This window comes from Centruroides vittatus, unplaced genomic scaffold (assembly GCF_030686945.1).
Source record: "Centruroides vittatus isolate TY-2023 unplaced genomic scaffold, ASM3068694v2 contig_877, whole genome shotgun sequence".
NCBI classification, from domain to species: domain Eukaryota; kingdom Metazoa; phylum Arthropoda; class Arachnida; order Scorpiones; family Buthidae; genus Centruroides; species Centruroides vittatus.
The window spans coordinates 1061330-1086409 of record NW_027122569.1 but is presented as its reverse complement, the minus strand read 5'-3'; the positions used below and the strand labels follow the sequence as shown (position 1 = coordinate 1086409).

Here is a 25080-nt window from a genome sequence, read left to right as displayed (position 1 = left end):
AAATGTTTAATTTGAACGATGAGCTAAGCCGAACCTTCTGGTATCGATATCCAATATTTACTTCTTCACATTAAAGGTATTGACAGATACACGTGACTGAATCGTGTGCCGAATGGGAAAAAATATGATCGATTGTTTCGTGTTGGAATGTGCCTTGAACACTATTGATGCGTGACAGATGCATAAAGTACAGTACATCACTCGATGGTAGATATTGGCAAACACTTGATTCTGTATGTAAAAAAAAAAAAATATTCAAAATTTCGATCGAATTCTGCTGGATTTCTAAAAGAATATCCTGGATACAATTCAAGCTTTCGCATGGAAGCAAATAAGTGAAAGTGGGTCATATGATGGAGAATGTGTGATGTGATGGAAAGTGACACAGGCTGGAAATCTGAAGAAAATGGAGCTTCTTGAATTTTTTTTCTTTTTTACATTTTAGTTCTTTGAGTAAGTAGGAAAATGTAAGTGATACTTTGTGAAAAAAGCAATAAGAATCCGGAATATATTTTTTTTGGGTAATAAATCACGAAGAGGTAACGGAATAATGTAAAAAATTACGTGAAAAAATGAGATTTTCTTGGGAATTTGCAAGATTTGTTGACAGAATAAAGAAAATCCTCACTTAATTCTATCAGTTAATCTTCTATGAATATTCGCTTGCTTCCATCAATAAAGATGCTTACAAATTCTATTATTAAAGATAAATGAAGTGTTTTCCATTGTCGCGTTATCCTACGAGCAAAAAGGGAAATTGTCTGAAGTCCCATCAACAGGTGACCCAAAACCGACCTTTTATAATAAAATATTCTCTCTAAAAACTTCGAAGAAAAATGACTGAAGTCAACACCCTACATGGGGCTTCCTAATTCAAATTTGCCTGGGTCCCGTGAAGCCATAAAGCGCCACTGGTATCTTCTACGAAGATCCACTTCATTGAACACATGTGACTCTAATACGAAGATTGGCATAGATTGAAAGAAATTTGAATTTCGAAAGTAAACGTTTAAAGAAGAAATTTCTAAAAAAAATCTAGTAAAAAAATTATTTTACTCTATAATAATAAAATTCTATGATAAAATATAATAATTTATTTTAAATCACTTCAAATATCGAAAATATCTCTTTAAAACATGTGATAAATGCGTTGATGCCACTCGATGCCGATCCATTGAAGATCGGATGCGTAGCCAGGCAGATTTGCTGATAACTTCCGTTTCCGGTACTGGATTATTCCGAAAATCGATAAGCATCATTCAAGTGAATACAAAGGACAATTTGACATCGTTTCAACTCGATAATTATAGTAGCTACATTGGTTCATTAAGGACTTGTACTGTACAGTACACACATCTCACGTTTCATGAGGCACAGCATGAAAAGTATGGCTTATGAAGGAGAGTTGAATGTCATGTTGTGTTCTGATTCTAGAAAAACGTTACAGAAACTCCAATCTGTATATTTTTATACCCTGAAAATTTTTTGTATTGGGTAGAAGCCATCTTCAACCACTTGCAGTTTCAATATTGAAGAAAAAATTTGCTTGACGTAGTGATTTCACATAAAACACGATACCACGTTACACTAAATGGAGTGAACCTGCTTTAGGTGGAACCTGTGTGAAAACGTGGCCTAGTGGTTTCAGAGAAGCCATATTCTCCATTCAGAGTACCAAACACAATGCCACGCTGAGGATCTTGTTGATTTTCAACATGGCTTCTACAAAACATTGGTTTTGTGTTTTAAAATTAAATTACCAAATAAAAGAGAAAATTTAATTTTCAAATATTTCGTTTAATTTTTAATTTTTACGTATATAAGAGCTAATTTTGTCTTACAAAATACATGTCCATGAATATATTGAAGAATTTCTTGTCCTATGGAACAACCACATAAAATTTTGCTTTTAGACGTCAGAAAATTGCCAAAATATGTAGAAATGAATAATTTGTAGTGGTTAAATGGCTAAATTTTCCATAAATTAAACTTTTATTTATAAAATTATTTAAAGTTTCCAAAATTTTCATTAATTGTAGAGTAGATTTTGTTCTTTACATGTATGAAAGGACGGTTGAAAGGAACGTATTTTAGTGTAAATCATGACGAATTTATAAGTAAAACGATTAAATGTAATAAAATGATAAGGTTCAATTGAATTAGTAAATTGCAAATCAAACAAATTAACGTAAACAATTTTAAATGCTGAAACGGAAAATTTAGTTTCTCACCGTACACTTCTTCCATGTTGACAAGGAACGCGACAAGCGCGCGCCCACGTGAACTTTTACATTGTTTTAGAAGGCAATCTTTCTAAAATTATCAAAAATCACAAAAAATATACGACATAAAAATCGTTCACCTTCATTAATCTGTATTCTAGTCATTATAAAAGCATGAAATTAACTGAAATATACGTAAAAGAAAAAGGATACATACATCACAGACAGACATACAAGACGTATTCTAAGATGTTTAGCCTTCAAGAAAGAAGATATTTACCGATTTTAATAGACTTTTTTTGGAATTTGTTACATGTTCTGTTTGTAGAATGACAAAGAGGGACGAAGAGGAAAATGATCAAAATTAATTTTATTTTATAATTTAAGTTATTATTTTTGGGGGGGAATTTATTTTCTAAAATTTTTTCTCACGTACGACTTGAAAGACGTGTCAATATTTGCTAAATTTCTAGGTTTTCTTCCTTAATGATACAATACCAACTGTCTATACACGTTACGTGACTGACTTACATACTTTGTGACGTAAGCTGTAAGAAATTGTAAAATACAGTAAAAAATAGAAATTATTGTATTTTTTACTTCGGAAGTGTTCTTATAAATAAATAAATTATCAAAAAAATATTTTAAAATATTTAGATTTTTGATTGTCAAACTCGAGCCATTCTACTGATCTACTGGAGCAATTTATTTAGATTTTTAAATATTTTTTTAATTGTTTTTAATATTAGGAGACTTAATTACTATTTTTAGAATGTGTTTTAGGTGCAGGAGTCTGCGGAAAATTGCCAATTTACGTTATAAAGTATAGGGATGTATGGAGTTTCTACACGCGTGTGCTGCGATATAAGCGATCAGAAATTGTAAAATAAAGTTTAAAATACAGCTAATAAAAAATAAATTATTATATTTTTTATTTTGGAAGAGTTCGTATAAAGAAATTATAAAAAAAAAATTCCGAAAAAATAGTTTAAAAATTTAAGATTTTGGCTATCAAAATCTAGTAGTTCTAATTAGTTATAATGCTATTAAAATGATTTTTTTTACGTTTTTAAAACAATTATTTCAGGTGTTTTTAAATTTCTATTATATTTTTTCCTATATACAGGTGGACCTTATTGCTATTTTTAGATGTTTGTGGCCAGAGAAGAACGTCTAAATTATTAATTCAACTTTTAGAGATGTATGGAGTGATGTATAATCCGCAGTCACGAAAATATAAGCATTGGAAATTTATAACATAAATTCGTGAGAAAATTCTTTATTATATTTTAAAATTTTATATCATTTAATTTTTTAGATAGGGCACGTCTGTAGGGCGACCCTAAAGTCAGTTAAGACGTTAAAAATATAATTTACACTTAAGATTTTGATAATATTTTTTAATATAAAAATAGTATAATTAAGATGTGTTTTTTATACTTTAATTAGAGATTTACATTAATTAATCGCAGCTGTAAGATGTTAAAAGTCTAATTTCTTCTCGTTTATACCAACGAATTTAACTTTAGAAAATGCGATTAATTTACAGTAAAATAAACTTAATATATACATTTTATACCTTAAAAATAAATATTAATACTTGTTTTAAGTAATATTTTCATGTGAAAAAACGTTTCCTATGTCCCTCTTTATGGATTTTTAATGGATTTTTTTAGTAAGTTGGTGCAATGTTTAGATCCAGATATAATTTTAAATAAGGAAGATGCACTATCAAACATATTCCATTGTCAGGCACATAATTATTTTAATGACATCCTCTCGTTAACAACAATCCTTGATAGAAATGGCGTCAGTTTGACTGTCAGCAATCCAAACACACACTAACATTAACAACGATCGATTTTAACTAAAGAATACATTAGCGCTTTTTATTTAAAGAAAATGTTTATACACCGAAATTCTTAAAGCAAATTTAATTATATTTACAGGCTTTTGTAAGATATTTGCTTAAATTTAACTCAGATGCGAAGTTATAAAAAGAGTAATCACGTCATAAAGCGTATACAGGTAGTGAAACCTCGATATAACGAACACTCAACGTACTGAACTAAACTCTCTATATAAAAGAGTAAATCTCTCTCTATATAAAAGAGTAGAAAGGGGCAACGAAATTGTTCACTGTATCGAAAGTTCTCTATATAGAGTGATCATTATATCAGCATTATCTTCATTATTGTGTAATGTGTAGTTTATAGTTGACGTAACAATAGTAAACTTACTGAACAGTAGAAGAAATCGCAGTGAGGATTCCTAAATGCGAGAAGGACAATGTGTTACTAACAATGGAGGCGTTTAAGACACTGCAACACTATACCATAACACTACACAACACGCTGGTCAGTAGTACATTTACATACAAAACAGAATTTAAACTGCAATTTATGGATTAATTGTGTTCAGTATTGTTTTCTCGTGCCTCGTTCACGCTTTCTAACACATCGAACAATGCAGGTATGGGTTTACATATTAAACAGAACGTTATTAATTAGTATATATATTATTGCATGCCACGCATACAGATGACAACTCACTTTATGTATCGAAATATTCGGTCTACTGAATAAGAAATACTTTCAGTAGACATGTATATGGGGGTTTGTGTTTTAAAAAATGGAAGAAAATCTATAATTAGGAATTTGTGAAATAATCTTTTATAAAATGAGCATGAGACTTTTAGATGTATTGAGGAACTAATTAAGCCCGTACAATTCACGAAGGAAAAGTCAGGAAGTGTTCACGAAAGAGATTTTAGTACAGGGAGCCAGCCCATGGGATCTGTATAAAAACAATGTTTCTATTAGAAAGCCTGTAGAGATAGAAAGACAATGACTTTACAAAGAAGCTTACAAAAGGGATTTGGATTGAATTGATGGGATAAGTAACGCAACACACGGGGAATCCTCCACTGGAATTGCTTTCAGGAAGGATTTTTTTTAACCAGGAAACTGGTCCCCATTTTAGTGTTAGACACGTGAAGAAAACCCGGAAAACTTCACGCGGCCAGCCTAATTATTAAGCGCTAACTACCACCAGTGTTTAGTGGTTTCATCCACTCGGCCAATGGTGGGCTCACGACAGGAGGGAAGATAATGGTTGTACAGAGAAGCCCACGGGAGAAAACATAATGATTCCACGTAGGAGCCTACAGCAGGAAAGATAGTAACTTCACAGAGAAACCCCATAGGGTAGAAGATAATGATTCCACAGATAAGAATTTAAGGTTCATGAATCCCTCTTCTCCATGAAATCCAAGAGTTTCAAGAAAGTCAATCAGAAGATTTGACTTATGCTATAAACAATTTCAATTTTTATTATATTAAAATTAAATTTCTTAAATTTATTTAAAAAATAATAATTAAATTATTGAGACAATTTACTCTAAAATTAATCTGTAATTTTTATGGTAAAATTTATAAAATAATTTTATAAATAAACTTAAAATAAAAATTGAATTTTTTAATTTTATTTTTTAAAATTATTAAAATTACTTCATAATTTTAATAATTTTAAAATTTGAAATTTATAAATTTTTAATATTTAAAAAAATATATTAAAAAATTAATAATAAAAAATTTTATTGAAAACTTTAAAAAAATGTAATTTAATTAGAATTTTCCAACCCGATTAATTTCAATAAATAAAATTTTCTATAATAAAAAAAAATCGATTTAAATGTAATGAAGTGTAATATAGATTTGTTGAGATTAAATAAAATTATAAATTTTAATCGAATTTTATATTTATAATATTCAATAGAAATTTATCTAAAGTCTGATACAAAGACAAAGACTAGACTTATCCTTCACTCTTTCTTAAAAATACATTTTAATATTAATAAAAAAAATAATTTGTAGCTATAATTAACTGTTTAACCTAGTTTAATTTAAAAAAATATATTTAATTGTAATATGCTTTTGCCCCCACTCTCTCCACTCCTCCTCGTTTCGCTCCCTTTGCTTTACCCCCTACCCCCCGCATGGTTCGCTCGACCAATTCCCCCTAGCTTTGCTCACTTCGTCCCTCTCTTCGCTTCACTCCCTCCAAGCCACCCTTTTCGATTCGCTCAATCCTCCCCGCTCGCTCCGTCACTGGTCCAAAAATTTCGTGACGTTTCATCGATTTCTGGTGCCCCCCTTCCTAGAGTAGATTTGAATGTAGTGTAACGTAAAGTGTAAATTATTTTTATAAATTTTTGATTTTTAGTGCTTTAATTTTGGTTTGTTATTTGTAAAGAAAATCATGGAATGCCATTTAACAGAGTGGAGGTGTGTTGTAACAGGTTATAGCACTTCAAAATACTTTATTTTTAAAGCCTTCTATGTAAAGTAACGTTCGTAATTTAAAGAAGTTTAGGAGTTACGATAATAATACGTGAAAACATCAACTGTAAACAACTATACTAAGCCATGCTTCAACTAAAACAAACGTGTACAAGAACTAATATTAACTCGCGAATACACGTAAAGATGAGTACACACGTAGTTGAAAAGGAAAAGAATAGAGAAAGTGTGTATTGACAGGATGAAGATGGAGAGCAAAGATGGAGGAGCCATCATAAGAATGGCAGGAAATGAAAGGCATTAGGGGTAGCGAGATTTGTGTTCGAAAGTACTGTATAACGTCGTGTGCAGTATCTTTCAAAGACATCTTCTGGAAATGGATACGTGTTGAAGAATGTTTCGGATCATCCACGGATGGCAACAGTTTAGGATGATTGATGGCTGTCTTTAACGGATAAAGCCAAACATATCCTAGATGCATTACTAATGAACTGTTGTCAACATCTGGAAGGACACTATCGAGGAAAAGAGAACTTTATGTCAGAAGATTAAGAGTGTGCGGCCCCCTCATCACGGAATACAGGCGATTTCAACAATAGGCAGCTCCTCGAATGGCTCACGGATCAATGATTTCATATTTTGTTCGTCTCGTTTCAGCTTTTATAACTGATGGTAGACGTCACTGTGTGTAGAGAGATAAGCAATTCTCCTTTCGGTGGGGTTGATGGCGTTGATTGTGCTCCTTTTCATGTTTGATATAGGAATTTAGGATGAAGATATCCTTGAGACCCATGCAAGATTGGTAAAAGCCCTATTAGCCTCCAATTTATTTCCATAGATGATGATGCTCGTACAGAAATTTAAAGAATCACGAGGACGAAGGTATTCAAAGACTCAAATGATTAGGAACTGCTCCAAAATATAATCACGTAACGAATGGATTCGAGAGATTGGTTGCAAAGGATTTATTTATATCATTATATATACTTTCATTATATTTGTAATGATTCCTATTCATTTCAAAACACTATAAAAGGGGAGTAGACAAAATATTATTAATAATGAAGCATTTATTAATCACTAATGAAGAATTGTTACGGCTTATCTTTATACGAAAGGTTAATTATAAAAATTATAAATAACGCACCACTAGGCCACACGTTTTTTAACTGGGCAGAGGCCCTCTAAGGCCCCGATCACTGCTTATAGTTAAACACGTACAGTACTTGTTACAACTAACCTCACCACTTAACAGGAATTTTTATTTGATATTTTCATACAAAATATAATTAAAAAAACACAAATAAAATGCAAAAAATTTTCTTCCTAATCTTTACTTTTTTGTAATTTTTAAATAATTGATATCATATAAGATTAAAACATTAATAAAATAGCGCATAAAAAGCTGACTAGGACTCAATTATTAACAACAAACAAGGGAGAGGAGAATGATAAAAGAGTTATAAACTTTAATGTAATAAAAGCCTAATATAATATTAATGAATAAGAGTTATGAGGGGTATGATTATGAATATTAAACACGATTTGTATATAAATTCCTTTATCAATTAAGAATTTCTCACTGCAAAATTAATAAATATTTTAAAAAAATATATTATTTTGCATCAAACTACATAAAATACAGCTTAAAAAATTCAATTTTTGGGACAATTTTACTTATTTCTTTATTAATCAGTAGAATTTTATATTTTTCATTATAAAAAAATGCAAAACATTTCACTAAATTAAAGCTTAATTTAGTGAAATGTTTTAGAACAATTAGAAAAATTAAATTAATTTTTCTAATTGTTTTTTTTAATTAAATTATAATTATATAAAACTTTACACGTTTAAGGAACGTTAAATCCGTAAAATTACATTTAAAAATCAATTGAAAAAGTTAATATTAATTAAAATTCATTACAATTAAAACGATTTTAATTTTTATAATAATATAATTGTCGATAATAATCGTAATTATGTATATTTTAAAAAATCGATATTAAAGGGTAATTACTGGAGTAAATCATTTCATATTTGATAAAATTAAATCTAAGATAATTACGTCATTTGGGAAATTTTAAATAATTCCAATATTCCTGTTGTATGAGATTTCTTATCATGTCGCTACTGATACATCAGGTGGTTATTGTTAATAGATCACGAGATTACTGATAGAACACGTAGTTATTGATGAACCACGTGGTCACTGATACATCACGTGGATGCCGTATATCACGTGGTTATTGATAGATTACGGGCGCACTGTATACTAAAAATAGCTTTAATGTAACTCATAAACGAGCCAGTGGCGTAGTCTTTTTTGGTTTGCATGGCCAGTGTAATAAAGTCGCTATACCTGGATGATTTCTGGTAGATCTGGGAAACCACGTGGATCTTTATTTCACTGTTACAGAGATTGTTGATCAGAAAAGAACAATTATACACAACAACCATATTCCACAAACAACGCAGATATATATATCAACACACAGAAACACTAGATCACATGGTAGATCAGACAATGCCTCAACAGCAGACACTCATGAAAACGTACGCACGCTAATGGAAACATAAACACAGCAATTACAACTATTCACACTACAAACACAAATTTAATTAATACAATCGCTAATTTAGACTCCAAACAGACCACGTTACTTAAAATGCAGTAGAGAAAACTCTACACTACTTAAATATATACACATTATCAGAACACGTTTAACCAAAATCATGTGAATTCACTGTAGCTACATACCATGGACTTAAATTACAATTATAGACAGAAAAATCACACACTTAGAAACACAAATACATAATTTTAAACAACAATTAAGCATGCTGATACAATACACTAAAAAGTAACATAACACGAAACTTAATGAAAGTGGTTAGGAAAATATTCAGGAAAAGAAAAACACACAGACAATGCGAACGACACAACACGCACGTACAGGAATTGTCACTCCAAACACTAGCAGCAAAGACTGTACGCTACCAAAACAAAATAAATTATTCACAAACAACGAGGTACTTTTATTCTGACGTCTACAAATTGAACCTACCACACAATCACAGTACAGTGGCACGCCAACAGAAAACCAATTCACAGATTATTGATCTGCTTTTTGGTCCAATCCACACAAAGAGAGGCAAGCTGGATCAAATAAGAGGAAAAAGACATGCACGATACTCCAATCATGGGGCGTGTTGAAATTAACATACACGACATCCAACATGCAGTATAAAGAACACACAATTGGAAGACACCTGGTGCAGACAACATTTGAGATTTCTGATGCGAAAAATTCACACCAACAAAAATGCTGTCGTGGAAACCACACGGGATGGATGCAAAGAACAAATACTCATAGATTCAGTCATTCTGTGACAAAGCACTCGACAACAGAGAAACTACGTAGCATACATAGATTACAGGAAATCATTCGAAGCATCTCACACTTGTGGCTACTGCATACATTATACCTATAACAAAACGCATCCAATACTCATTACATTTTAAGAAAACATTGGAGAACAACACTACACCTCAGACTTCACGACACATGCATTAAAACAAGTCAAATAACACTGGGTGAGACATTTGAACCCATTGTTCAACAGGTTAAACTACACTAAATAGGGATACAACACCAAACACAACAAAACAACACGATACATATCTCATTTCATGTACAGTACGTGGACGACGTAAAAGTACTCACGTGTATTCAAACAAGCATAGCAAAATCACCTATTAGAAGTTACACAGTTACTCCTCTGACATTTGACCGACCTAGACCACTGTTTCCCAAACTTTTTGGATTACTTTTAGTGCATACATTTCTTATATTTTTTTGTTTGTTTCAAAATGAATTTTTGTCCCCTTGTCTTCCATACCCTTACCGCCCCTTGTCTTAAACGGCCTCTTGAGTCATCTACTACTCTCAAAATGACAATAGCGCCCACTTTGGGAATCACTAGCCGAGATAAATGCAGAACACTTTGCATAATAAAAGAATCCTGAAGGGAGGTGATTTTGTAGTCGGAAATGGATACGTCATCGAATCCGTAAGGATGAAATCTAAAGATATTTCGGGTTCCAACAGGTCCTGTGTTTTATTTGTGCGTGTTCTGACACAAACAAATAAAACAACGACATACAACAGGATACGATACGACAATAATTAATTTTTAAGCTTTTAAAACAAACTTATTTTTCGCGTATTTCACGTAATTTGTTAAGGAAATTTAACCAATCTAAGAATTTTTCGGGAATACTTTGTACTAATTGCATTTATTAAAAATTCATTTAGATGTATTTATTAGATAACGCGTTTTTCGTGCATAAATACACAAGTTAAACCATCGTTTCATGTTATATATATATATTTTTTAAAAATTAAATGAAATATTTTGAAAATAATTAAGTGAAAATTTTACTAAATTTTCGATAGATATAAATTTCATGAATATTCTTCGAAATATTACGAAATAAAATGAGATTAGCAAGAACGATGACTAACGGCATGCAATTCTTTATCTTAATGAAGTGAAATGTCTCGTATGATTAACGTTAAATATAGTAAAATGTATTTCTATAAATTATATTCTCTTAAGGACGTTATCATTTATTTTATACGCTATTTTTCGTGTGTAAATAATCGTTTTCTAGCAATATTTTATTGCTAGAAAACGATTTTACCCAGGTATTTTACCTGGGTATCGTCTAAATTATCGTTTTCGAGCAGTAAACATTCGCCTATATGCACGTATTTTATTGTTTTAATTTATCTTTTCTAAGCATTGAGTTTACAGAATTTCACGCAATAAAATTAGTAGATTTCACGCAATAAAATTAGTAGATTTCACGCAATAAAATTAGTAGATTTTACGCAATAAAATTAGTAGATTTCACGCAATAAAATTAGTACATTTCGTGCAATAAAATTAGTAGATTTCACGCAATAAAAATTATAATTTGCATGCAAAGTTTTTCGTGGAGCAAAATTAGGTATTTCAAGCAATAACATTAGCGAATTATCGAGCAGTAAATTATTAAATATCGATAAATGGGGGTCAATGAATTTCAATAAATAAAACTAGAAAATTTCAAAAATTTTAAAACTAGAAAATAGAAAATTTAAGAGACATAAAATTAAGAGAATTCAGGCAATAAGGCTATGGAATTTCAAGTAAAAAATTTATTCAATGTCATGAAAAGGAAATTGTCATGTTAAGGAAATTTATGCCACTATAGTAAATTTTTAGAAATACATGTAGAATCAATGATTTCAAGTAATAAAATTATAGAATTTTTAAAGAAAAAAAAATTAAGTTGGAGCAATGAAATTAGCTAATTTCATGCAATCAAATTAAATCAATTCAATCAAGAAAATTAGTGAATTTTAGGCAATAAAATCATGGAATTTGAATAAATCAAATTAAGTAATTTTAATTAGAAAAATCCACGAAATTTCAAGTAGCAAAATTCAGGAATTTCAGGCAATAACAATAAAAAAATTTCAAGTGATAAATTAATAAATTTCGAGAAATAAAAGTGTACAAAAGCATTCTTCAGGCACGAAAATAAATAAATAAATAAATAAATAAATAAATAAATAAATACAGTGAAACCTGTATAAATCGAACTCCCACGGTACTGGATGTTTTCCGTTTTAGACAGGTTTTACCGTACTTTCAAGAATATTTTCTAACCTATTTACAAGACATTAAACATAATTCAAGCAGAAATTTCGCTTGGTAATTCGATTACAGCACGGAAAATTTCTTATATAATTTTAATTATTTCGTATTCTTTACATTATTATTTAAAAATTAGAAGACGTTAAGCATTAAAAAATGATGATGTTTTATCGATTTGTATGGAGAAATTCCCAAACATAATGTAACGTTATCGTGTCAAATCGATCGACGATGATAATGATGATCGATTATTTGATATAAATAATGTGTTAATGATACGATACGTTAAGTAAAGCCATAAAATCGTGCACGTCACGATAGAAAAGTCGTGTGTAGAAAATACAGCAGATACACGCTAATTAGCTCTTGCAAACTGTCGTAGAGCGAGCGTAATACTTCACACAGGTTTAGTGTTGTAAATTGGGGTTTACGTTCACGAGAATGGTATCTTACATGCACAATATTATACAATAATATGTAATGTAAAATTGTTATAAAGCTAACAGTCGTAAAGCAGGGTGTAGTACTTAAATAACCTCCTAACGACGGCCATAAGAGGACGTAACGGCCGTTGTTAGGAGGTTAAGTTAAATGTTTGCTCGTTTATTTAGAAAGTTATATAACTTTTATTCTAAAAAAATACTATTAATTCTTTTTTACCTCTATGTCCTTTCTGTTTGTTTAGTTTGTTTTCATGTAACTTTATTGCATACGAGTGCGTATGTAAAATACAGTACGTATGAAAGGATGCCTTAAGGATATAAGGGTGTATATAGGCCTTAAGAAGCAAAATGTCTAGAGATGATATCTTAATAGGGAGATAAGTGTAAGGAGAGGAGAGATGCCCTAACGAGATGATATGCCTTCAGAGAAGATATGCTCTGAGGAAGAGGAGGAATACTTCAAGCAGGAAAAGTGCCAAACATAAACAAATGCTGGCCGTCTCTCCTGTGGCAGAACCCCCACGAGTCATCTGTTCCACATTTACTACACAATTACAACACTTCAACACTTCAACTCATCATTTCTTTATTTTTATCATATTCAATACCAAAGTAATAAGTTATCTTTTAAGGAAAAAAGAAATCAAAAAATACATAAATTTTTATTATTAGAATTATATATAATTTCTTTAAAAAAGTTACATAAGACCGAAAATAAGTTTTACATTTTAAAATCGAGATTAATGCCGTATCATTGTCACATTTAATAATACAGAATGACGGTGTAATATTTTATTAGAATTTAACGTCTAAAAAAATTTATCTCCACGTGTTTTGAATGAATTTAATTTTTGGAACGACTTTTCATGCAAATGTATTTAAATGTAATTTTATTTTAAAAATGCATAAAAATTAATTGCGTTTGAATAAATGACAATCTGTGTTTTTTACATTATTATATTATTTATTTATAATAAGTAAATTGTAATCCAATAAAAGTAGAAAGAAATCGAAGCAAGCTTGATGCATTTTACTTAATTGATAAATTGTGTATGGCTTATATTGATTAGTTAAACTGAAAATGGAGCAAAAAACACAAGAAAAAAGCAATACAATCAGTTTTTTTGTTTTTTTTGCCAGTTTTTTTTATATCAAATTTGAGTTTTTTTTGAAAATTTGTGTGATTTTTTGAAGAAATTTTAGATTTTTTTGATAAAATTTAGTTTAGTTATTTGATTTGGTAATATATTTACAAATATATCAATTTTATTAGAGATTTTTAAATTGTTTTATTTGCTAAATAATAGGAACAATGTGAGATTTTATAAATTTCAAGCTTCTACAAATTCTACACCTTTTTAGAATTCATTTAAACATTCTATAAAATATTCACAAATTTCAATAATTGCTTCACAGACAGACAACCTGACAGATACTATATTTTATAACCTCTTTTCATCTTTAATAGTAGCTTAAACGGGCAGAAAAGTATATGAAATTATTATAATTACCTTAAACAGACAGACAGCCAAACGTACGGTTGAATTTAAACAAGTTGAAAAATCGATATATCTTTAATAATGACCCCAAATAGATAGAAAGATCGACATATCATTTAATAGTTCCTTAAACAAAAACAACCATATAATACCTATCTCATACGGACAGACATTTCTACGGACACGATTTCTATTTTTAATGGCAACTGTAAATGGACAGACATGCAGACAACTGTAAGCTGCCCGTACGTCTCATCCAAGCTTCAGGCAGGAAAGCAGATAATAGATACATTCTATCATTAATAACGAACGCAGACAGACAGACAGCCAGACAGGCTGTTTTGCTCCTTAATAACGAGAACAGAAATTTAAAACAGTAAAATTAAATTATATAGACGTTAAATAAAAAAAAATTTATATGATTTTAATTATTATTTTTATATTAATTAACACCTCGAAGTTTATTAACAAAAAGAAATCCCCACGTTTTGTAAACAAAATTCGATTTAAAAGAATTAATACAAAAATTACAATTAATTTATTATACTTTTATAATTTTATTTGATAAAATGAATTTCTTAAATGTATTTTTGAAGATTTTATCAAATAAAATCACCAAAAAATACCAATAATTATCGAAAAAATTAGGGAAAAAGTACAGAAACATTCTAAAAAAAATTCCCTTTACTACAGTTTTATGCATTTTCTTTAAAAAAATTCAATTTTATGTATGATTTTATGTAAATATTTTTTGATAAAATGGAATTTTTTAAATCGATTTTATCGAATAAAACCACCAAAAATGATGTAAAAATGTCAAAATTAATTTATAAATTGATTGTAAAAAATTACTAATCTACAGTTTGATATATTTTCTAAAAAAGACAACAATATTATCAAAATAAATAAATAAATAAATAAACTGAAGACAAATTTTGTCGTCACGTGGCTAGACACATTTTCCATTTTTTTTTTTTTTTTTATATATTAATGGAATTTTAAGGGAAGATTTCTTTGATAAATGGTGCCAACTTTCTAAAAACACATTTTAAAATATTAGGAAAGGAAGTGAAGCTAAATGGGGTGACGTATTGCACGTATGACATGATAAATGTCACGTGTTAAAATTGTTAGATGATCTACTTCCTAAAAATTCCTTTAAAAAATCAAAAATTACAAGTAAATAAGGTGAATGACTGGAGTAGATTGTAATTAAACACTGATTTTTGGGTAAAATAAAATAATTTAATTAATTAGATTCGTGTAAAATGTCATTAAAGTTTATCTGAAGATCCATTTTTTTTAGTAAATTTATTATATTAATAACTGCAAAAAACGTATTAATATGAATTTCATTTAATTAATTTTATTTATAAATTAATTACAAATTTATAAATTAATTTTTTTTTTGGTTTTAAAAAGGGTGTTTATGAAGCGCTTTAAAAAAGAATTTAGATATTAATTGAATAAGTTTAATTTTTAAAAAAATGTATAAAAAGTTAAATAAAATTAAGAAAATTTCAATTGTTTATTAATTATAAAAATTCAATCACAAATTAATTTTTTTTGAAAAACTCAGAAAAAAATCACAAATAAAACTGCCAGAAAAATCATTTTAAAAAATAAAACTAATAAAATAAATATAAATAAAAAAAATATACAGTTGAATTTTTTTAATGTTTAAAAAATTCATAAAAATATAAATTTTTTAATACAAAAATCATAATTTTTTGGGTTTACTTTCAAGAATACCGTGTGGAATTAAACAATACAAATCATTGTGACGGACAAAGGAGCATTGTTCTTACATCAGACGAAGAAGAAATATGAAAAATGAAAGTGAAATTTCTCGAATTCGAAGACAATAAACGAGGTGACAATTCGTGATATTGATAAAATTCATTAAGGTTATTATTTGATTACGTACAGCAATAACACTAATTGGGTTTTTATGTTAGATACGTGAGAACGGGTATTGGAATTTCTCGTTGAAAGGTTTTCCTACTTATCAATAGAGATTTCATTTGATTTTTATTTTAATTCATATTTTTTTTATTAATATGCAATAAAACCTCGATATAGCCAGTGGGGTTATTAATATTCAGTCATAACTTGATATATCGCTTATGCATTAAATGATGTGTCCGGTTATTAATATGAGATTAAAGCCGTATTATATAACGCCTGCGTGTGCGTATGTAGGTGTTGCGTGTGTATTGCATTGTGTTGTGCCTATTTATGACGTGTGTTTGTATGTCTGCACACATAAATACAGTATATTATACTTATTTGAAATAATACTGTCTGCTCATTTCTTGCATTTTAAATACTGAATTTAAAAAAAAATTAACAACAAAATGTAGAAAATTATTCGAAAAATGAATAAATAAAATGCTTAATTCTTCAAAACTTTTCCTTAAATTTTCCCTTTCGGTTAATAATTGAATTTTTTTATGATTTTTTTCCCTATAAAAGTAGGGAAAATAGGGAAGAAATTCTAAGAAATATTCGTCAATTTTTCTTATTTTAATTATTAAAATTAATCATTTCTTCTGATCAAATTCAACCAAATTAATTTGAAATTAAATTTATTCTTATTTTTGCCGAATAATTTATTTTTTTTAAAATTTATTTTTTAAACTTTAATTTTTTAAAATTTTTATAATTGAAACGATTCCAAGCGCTAGATATTTCCAAAATTATACTTTTCTATAGCGAAATATAAAGATTGGCACCCAATATTCAAGGAAATGGTGCCTGAAAGACGGTTGCCAAGTTTTGAAAAGGGAAATATTCAATTTTTTAGAGACAAAATTAAAAAAGAAAAACAAAAATAAAGTAAAATTTAAGCTCGAACTTTATGAATGTTATTTGTTTACATCCTGAATTTGACGCGTGCGGCAGACCTCATTTGCATACGAAATATCTCTTGTAGAAATCGTTTCGTCATTTGAAAATGCCGAATTTATTTATTTCTCAATTTTTAAACAATGAAATTTGTAAATTTTTAGAAAATATCTTCACGAAAAACATTTTTAAAAAATGAATTTTATTTAATTTTGTTTTTTAAGAATATTTATTGTTGTATTTGTAGAATAGTGTTTGAGAATTTTTATAGTCTTTTAGAAAATATTTTAGGGAATTTTTATTATTTTAGAGAATATTTTAGGGAATTTTTATTATTTTAGAGAATATTTTAGGGAATTTTTATTATTTTAAAGAATATTTTAGGGAATTTTTATTATTTTAAAGAATATTTTAGGGAATTTTTTATTATTTTAGAGAATATTTTAGGGAATTTTTTATTATTTTAAGAATATTTTAGGGAATTTTTATTATTTTAAAGAATATTTTAGGGAATTTTTATTATTTTAGAGAATATTTTAGGGAATTTTTTATTATTTTAAAGAATATTTTAGGGAATATTTTATTATTTTAAAGAATATATTAGAGAATTTTTTATTATTTTAGAGAGTATTTTATGGGAATTTTTAGTGTTTGTATATTTTAGAGAAAATTTTAGTGAATTTTTTTATTATTTTAAGAAATATTTTAAGGAATTTTTTAGAGAAGATTTTGGGAAATTTTTTGTTTAAATAAATATAGTAATTTATATAGAATAAGAGTTAATTATACACAAGTGTTTGTGAAAATCTATAAAATTAAAAAGCTTAAAATTATAATATTAAAACCAATCACAATGTTTAAAATGGTTTTATTCGATTTTGAATTAATTTTTCGTAATTTATAACGTCTAAAAATTATTTTAAAAATGATTTTTTATATAATAAGATAATTCTTTTAATTAATTATAGTTTTAATATAGAAAATATTGGACAAAGTGAAATTTTTAGATAAAATTTTTCGGATAAAAACATTTTGAAAAATCTCAAAACGAAAAAATACCCAGTTAAAAAAAACCATTCTGAATTCTTAGGGAATTTTTTAGCGAAAATTTCAAAGAAAAGAACTTTCTAACTATAAAATAATTAGAAATTTATTTATTAAATATAAAAGTGAAGCAAATAAATAAATTAAATTATTAAATTAGCAAACACAAAAGAATTTGCTTACTTTTTTTTATATTTAAAAATTTTTCAAACTAGAATTATTGTGGCATCGTCACAATGCCAAGCTGCAATTTTTAATTTAAAAAAAAAAATCACGTCACTTCCGGTCCAGACCGGAAGTTCGCTTATTAGTCGAGACCTCCGACTCCTAAGATTACCATAACTGGTCTGGATTTTACTAGTGTTTGCCCCTGTACGTCATACTTTTCCTGATAACAATCGAGTCACATCGATCATCCGATTGCTTTCGTGAAAAATTTAAATTAAAATGACGTGATTTTCGCTCCATACCAGAAGCTCCTATATAGTTAATGAGGCCTCCGACCCCCGAGCTTTTATATCTGGTCTCGATTTTCATCTATCCAACTCCGTTCTCGAGATTAACTAAGAACGAACGGACAGAGACATGGAATGTATAGGTCTACAATTTAAAAATTGCAGCCAAATAAGTATAAACAATATATAAAACAATTGAATAAATCTCTATGCAGAAATACAGTTTAATTTGTAAAAAAAAATTATTTATAAAGTTCAAGGTTTTATCTGTTTTTTTTTCGGAATTTTTATTTTTGTAATTCATATGACCTGAAAAATTGAAAGGATAAACAGAGTAATAAAATAAAAATATTCATATTTAAGTACTTATATATATTTTATTATCATAAAAATTTCTTATTTTCTAAAATTACAAGTTAATTTCATTATTTATAAATATTTATTCGAGTTGTAAAGTTTCGTTACTTAAAAAAGTAGTTTCATTGCCGAATTTTATTGGAATTACATTATTTTTAGTAAGTTTTAAATTGTAATTTATTTTGATAATTTTATACTTGAATTTCGATTTAAAAAATTTAATTTTTTTAAAAGTTTAAGTGTAACTTTTGGATTTTGATAAAAATTTTCTTTCATTCTTCTAAAAATTAAAATTAAAATGAATTTATTTTTTAAATAGAATTTTCTTGATTTATTTTTTAAATTGAATTTTCTTGAATTATTTTTTAAATTGAATTTTCTTGAATTATTTTTTAAATTGAATTTTCTTGAATTATTTTTTAAATTGAATTTTCTTGAATTATTTTTTAAATTGAATTTTCTTGAATTATTTTTTAAATTGAATTTTCTTGAATTATTTTTTAAATTGAATTTTCTTGAATTATTTTTTAAATTGAATTTTCTTGAATTATTTTTTAAATTGAATTTACCAGAAAGTAAATTTATATTATTAAACAATAACTTGCAATTGAGAAAATAAATAATTTTTAAAAGTAAATTTTAATTCGAATTTTGATTAAAATTACGTTTTTTTCTTGTTTAATTTATTTAAAAAAAATCAATTTGTAATTTTACAAATGTTTTCTCCATTTTTTTTGATAAATTTATTTGAATTTTGAGTCGTTTTTTTCGAATTTTAATTGTAATTTTCTCTTATTCTTCATTGGTACTAGGATTAGTCACGGGAAGGTGAATCGTAGGAATCAATAGGAGGGATTTTTATGCAGTAAATCATTAGTTATGGCACGTGTCGAGTCGATATCAAGGAATCTTTCTAGGATTTTGCAGAAAGATCTAGAAGGAATTTTGCTATTCACATGAAGAATCCGATCGTTATGGATACCCGTAAGTACACTTAATGCTATACCTTATCGACTTTAACTAAAAATAAACATAACAACGATCGTAATCTACTCTTAAAAAGAATCTCCATTTATGAGCGATGGGTTTTAACTTTTATATTACGTGTGTTACAGATATACGATGCGTATCCGCGCGTTATACACGATCACGGCGGTTTATTCGAGTTTAAATGAGAAAATTTTGAAGTAAACGGTGCAACAAACGGAAAAATATTGTAAAAATTGCAATAGAAATAAGATAAAATGATATATATATATATTTTGGGGTTTTTTTTCTTACTTTTGAATGTGCCTTTAAGCTAGGTCGTCTATGCGCACCGTAGACAGATTAAAGTGATTTATTTAGATTCAAATATAAAAATATTATTAATAAACGGTAAGAAGCGATTAAATATTATGAAAATTTAATAAAATTTAGGTGGAATGATATTTTAAAATGGTTTCCTTTATTGTTAAAGTCCGGTTTACATATGTTATACGTGTGTGTGTGTGTGTGTGTGTCTATGCGTGTTATACGCGATTATAGGTGTTTACTCAGCTTTAAACGTGAAAATTAGAGTGGAAAACGATTAAAATAAGATAAAATAGCATTTTTAAAGCTTTTCCCAATGCTAGAATCTGTTTTAACACTTTATGAAATTTATCTTCGCGCTTTATATATACGATTAAAATTAAAAGTCTTCGTTTACCTAACACTAAGAATTCATAAAAGCAGCAAAAAAATAAATAGGAGTAAAAATGTATAAAAATTGAATAGAAATAAAGCAAAATAACATTTTAAAGATTATTTTTAATGTTAGAAGTTGTTTAAAACAGACTAAACGCTTTTCGTGTGCGCATTATACACGATTAAGAACGTTCATTTAGCTTTAAATCTAAAAATTTATAAGTAAATTAAGTGAAAAACAAATAAAAAGCATAGAAAGTTAGTTAAAATAAGATATATTTATGTTTTAAAGCGTTTTTATTGATGTTACAAGCTGTTTAAGACAGATTATAAGCATTGTTTCTATGCCTTATATGCGATTCTAAACTACTTTGTTACTTTGAACATAATAATTTATTAATATATATAAGATATATAAATTAAATAACAGAATAAAGCATTGTAAACAGTATATTTTATACACATTTTTTAAATATCGAAGCTTATTTATGACAGGAAATTCGAATCTCGTACTTCTAAGCTATTCTAGTAATAATTCTTTTAAATATAATTTTTAATATTACGTAAAGTTTAAAAAAAAACACAATAATGAATTCAACAGCCTATGAAAAATAAGTTTTATACAGAATTATGCCTCCAAATATATATTTATAAGCCATATTTTGTAATTCAACTGTGCGCATTATACACGATACTAAACCAATATATAACATAAAATATAATATTTTTTCACTTTATCTTAAGGATAAAAAGTAAAAAATATAAAATGTAATATATTTTATTAAAAATAATATAAATTATCTCAGATTTTTATTTTAAAAACTACTTTTTTGAGGTAAAAATTTCACTCCAAGTTCTGCATGTTATATGCAGTTATTAACTATATTTCTATGGCATATATAGTATTTAAAACGAAATATATCCAAGTAAAACAGGAAAATTAAATATATTCTAAGTTAATTTAAATTTAATATCAAGTATCGAATGAGAATGGTTAGTATATAATGTTTTATTCATTTTCTTACATCTTAAAGTGGAATAAAAAAATTAAATTTTTTGATAAAGAAGAAAATGGAGAATGATGTATTTTACTTAAATTAAAATTTCTTCTTACTCCTCTTTTTTAAAAAAAATGAAACGTATTTTAAAATTAATTATTTTTTAAATAAAAACATAATTTTCTCTTAAGATAAAACGAAGAAAGATAAGAGAAATTCATCACTAGAATGGGAATTGAAGCTAAAATTTTTGACTTTTAGGAAACTTAATTTGATTCTTTTGTGATTAAAATATAAATCGGAGATCATTTAAAGAGGAAATTCATTTTAAATAACTATTAATAAAGGATAAACACGGCGAAAATAGCATTGAAAAGTGATAAAGATAGAGAAATTTATCACTTTTCTTCCTCCATTTAACCCATTTTAAACATGGAAAAAAAGAAAAATATCGTAAAAAAATGTAAAAAATACTTCACATTTTAATAATTTTTAAATTAAAAGAGTGAAACAGAATTATTAAATCGATATTTAGTTTCTTTGAAGAAGGAAGGAAGGAAGAAGTAAACACTGTATCTAATGATACGTTAAGTTTCATAAAAGAAAATAAAGGAAACTAAATTTAATAATTTAGAAAAATCTTTTGAATTAGAATAAAATAATATAAAAAAATATTAAGAAAATTTAATACTTTGCAAGGATTTATACAGGAAAATAAGCTTAAAACATGGGGAAAAAATCAGAAAATTACTTAGAAAACCAATTTTTCTGACTTTTATTTAATTTTTAAGTTATTTAATAAATTAAAATTTAAAAAATAAAAAAACCAAGCTGCTAAAAAGTCAAAATTGCAACGAAATAAAACTCAGATTTACGTTTTCAACGTCATGAAACAATATAAATTAATAAATAATAAGTAAATGAACTTAGAGAATGAGAAAACGAGAAGCAGAAAGGTTAATCCAGTAAAATTCAATGCTCGAAATAACATAGAAGCAATTCTAGACAAATAAAATTCTCTAGAACGATGCTTTACATGGCGTAAACAGCATCCAGTTAACAGTTGATGGATTAATAATGGCAAAAATAAGAGCTACCAAACAAGCTATAAATCAAAAGATTCCACTAAACTAGTCTTTCTAGAATTTTAAAAATTAAAAATAAAGTTTAATTTGCTCTAAAATGCATTCAAATATACTGAGAAGTGATTAAAATCTTCAACATGGTACCATTTAGAAGCTCGAAGAATCATCTAAAAACACGAGTTTTCTTCTAAAAAATCCCAAAATTCCAAAAATAAGAAGGCCAAAAATCATTCTAGAAGCTGGAAAAAGTTTTAAAAAGTGCAAATTAATAATAATAAAAATACAGTTTTTAGTAGGTCCTCGCGGATGAGGAAAGAGAAAAGATGAAGGATGAGGAGACCAGAAATGGGATTTCGTGGCGAGGATGCCCCTTTTATAGAATTTATAGGCCATTTTCTCGCTTCTAAGAAACTTCTTAAACAAAAGGAAGCCATACTTTTATGATATTAAGCGACCGCAACTGCTAGACAATAACTATTTTTAGTAGAGGGTTGATGAAGATCGATACGATTGTTATAGCTCTCTACCATATACTCCACCCCCGCAAGTCACCAGCAATGATAAAATTTCTAATAAATTTATCAAAATTAATTCGATTTTAATACGGAAAAACTTCTCATCTTTAACTGTAAACGGACGGTACTCTATAAAGCCTTGTCGCTTTATTATTATATAAATAGTTTCTGTTTATGTACATATTATAATCGTTAATTTTAATTAAAAATAAATTGCCAAAAAACCCAAAAATGTTTGGTTAAACTTCTCTAAATTTTAGGATTTTTTTTTTTAGATTTATTTTTGAAGTGTTTTCCTGAAAATCGACTCGAATTTTTTGGAAATTCTAAAAAATTAACCCTAGTTTTTACTTTCCTGGCTGTTATATAACGGGAAAGTATGGCCATCTGTCAAAAAATGACCACCTTAAGATTTTCCTGTATGTACAGTACAGTACGGTTGTCAGTGTGTTTGTGGGGGTACGATTTCTTTTACCCACTTTGAAGCTTAATAACTCCCGTGCCTTTTGTCAAAAATTCCTGAAATTTTGCAGGGAGGTTTATGTTTTAGGGGGAAATCTTTCTATAATTTTTCAGGAAAATCGAACTATTGGTTCGAGAGATACAGCTTTATCCCATTAATATCTCCCGAATCAATCTGAAGACTTAAAGGTAATGGTAGCAATTGTTAGGGATGAAAACAAATGAAGGATGGAGGGAAATTGCAGCATCAATGTTACTAGCTTTTATTTTATAGTCTTTTTAAAAATAATTTGAGTCCACCAGTGGTCGATGTATAAAATTACTATTTGCCAGGTGGGAATCCACGAACATTGATCGTGGGTTCGCACCTGACAAACAGACATTGGCAGATAGCCCAGTTATTGCTTTGCCATAGCCCATGAAACCCAACCAAACGAGTTTTAAATAAAAATGAGGTTTATTTAAGATTTACAAAATAAAGACTGTAATTTCCTGTATAATACAGTATAATAATACTGTATTCACGGGGTTTGTACACATGAAATTTTGCCAGGATGAGCTTTGTACATTGCGGTTTTGTCTTTGGGTTTTCGTCCTATGGGTATTTGTTCTTTGAGTTTCTGTCCGGGTGATTTTATTTACATTTCTTCGGCACATTGTTAACGGATTTATAAACTTTTCATCAAAGATTCACGCATTCCTCCAAGGATCCTTGACTTGGAGCGGCTTTGTTAACAGTTATGCACACATTCCTCCAAGGATTCTTGACTTGGAGCGGCTTTGTTAATAGATTTTGAATAATTTGGTATACGTTCCTTCAAAGATTTTTTTAACATGGCGCAAAATTTTTAATTATTTAAATTAAAAATAAAGAATAATTCGAATAATTAAAGTGTATCCTTCGACTGACACGCATTAAATCTAACTAAACTGCACGTTAAATAATGCATTTTGAATGAAGGGTGTGGTAGCAATAAAAGAAAGATTTGTCATCTTGTTTGCCTTTGTGATTTTTATAACAGACAACTCGATTAAACGATTAAAAAATACACAAATTCTGCTGTAAATTTAGCAGCCGGAAAAATAATATTTTGGAACAAAAAGAGAAAAAAAAACAAAACAAAAATGCAAAGTGTTTAGGTAAATTTTTGATAAAGATATAAAACATAATTGTCAATATAAATTCATTTTTATGGATATTTTTCCCGTCGTAAATACATCAAAAATGGAATAAATTTCTTAAAAGTCTCCTAAAACTTGATTTAGTGCTATTTAACGCGTAATTTATCATCTAAAAACATGCATTTTGCAGTCAAAAATTCAAATTTTGTACAGTTTGAAAGGTCAGATCACATGCTTACACCAAGTTCTAATTTAAAAAATTACAAAAAATTATTTTTAATAATATATTTTTTAATTGAAAATAGTAAAAAATAACATATAAAAAATGATAAAATTATATATTTTTTTTATGTAAT

At 27.7% G+C, this 25080-nt stretch overlaps 3 protein-coding genes across 3 annotated transcripts in view; 1 reads left to right on the top strand and 2 right to left on the bottom strand.

Annotated features, from left to right (window-relative positions):
- LOC136983153 (dynein regulatory complex subunit 2-like) overlaps positions 1–25080 on the bottom strand; it is a 400360-nt gene that overhangs the window by 17369 nt on the left and 357911 nt on the right. The gene's annotated exons all lie outside the window — the stretch shown is intronic.
- LOC136983149 (fibrous sheath CABYR-binding protein-like) overlaps positions 1–25080 on the bottom strand; it is a 126971-nt gene that overhangs the window by 89027 nt on the left and 12864 nt on the right. The gene's annotated exons all lie outside the window — the stretch shown is intronic.
- The window catches only part of LOC136983164 (ras-related and estrogen-regulated growth inhibitor-like), a 53776-nt gene continuing 32041 nt past the window's right edge, over positions 3346–25080 (top strand). Inside the window, exons 1-3 of the mRNA XM_067279818.1 lie at positions 3346–3488; positions 15919–16078; positions 19687–19858. The gene's annotated coding sequence lies outside the window, so the exon portion shown is untranslated. The remainder of the gene's footprint in view (positions 3489–15918; positions 16079–19686; positions 19859–25080) is intronic.